A 926-nucleotide genomic window follows, 5' to 3' on the forward strand; every position below is an offset into this window, starting at 1 on the left:
AACTGAGAAGAAAATGTAGAAATTGTGAAACAAAACTTTTCCATAGATAGTACACAGTATTCTTATTTTTGATGTAAAACTAATGTAAGTTTTGAACATAGTACAGCTGTATTAATTAGAAACAGAAACCAATAATTGCATTTCTGTCTGACTTGAGGATTAATGTGGCAACGTCGCAATCAGCTGACAGCAAGGAGGGAATACATTTGATTAATGTGGCAACGTCGCAATCAGCTGACAGCAAGGACGGAATACATTTGAGAGACGATAAAAACGAAACTGATTCCAAACATATACATTTTTCCACAACAGATGATTTTTTGTAATGTTTTTAAAAACTAGATTAATTAAAAAAGACTAGGAAGCTGTGATATATTTATTGGAATAAAAAATACAGTTGATAAATCCTTTTAATATATTTAATGGTTTATAAAAACATGGTAATCATTACCCAGCAATATTTAGGGTTACATAAAGTTTTCTTTACTTGATCGTCGGTCGATAGCCGTACGGTTTAAGGCGTCAATCCTTTAATCGTGTGCAAATTTCTGCCCGGGTTCGATTCCCGCGGTCGGTAGACCGTAGATTAGCTATGTTTGTATGGAGGATTGGCACCCTCTGTGCAGGTATGGTAGAATGGAAGAATGTTGGCTTGGGTCAATGTGAGAGATTGACACCGGTTGGTATTTGACCACCCCCCTAATTAAAGAGGTTTTCCAGGTTTCCCTCATTCATGCACTGAATGGTGGTTAGGGAATAAGTCGTTCCTGGGCGCAAATGCAGCCTGCCTAATAATAATATGCCGCCTCCTCTCCCGCACAAGTCTCCGACTTATGGGCTAATTCTCGTAATTAGAATGAGGAGTAGAGATATTATTATTATTATTATTATTATTATTATTATTATTATTATTATTATTATTATTA

The sequence above is a fragment of the Anoplophora glabripennis genome, unplaced genomic scaffold, assembly GCF_000390285.2.
Source record: "Anoplophora glabripennis isolate ALB-LARVAE unplaced genomic scaffold, Agla_2.0 scaffold93, whole genome shotgun sequence".
Classification (NCBI taxonomy): domain Eukaryota; kingdom Metazoa; phylum Arthropoda; class Insecta; order Coleoptera; family Cerambycidae; genus Anoplophora; species Anoplophora glabripennis.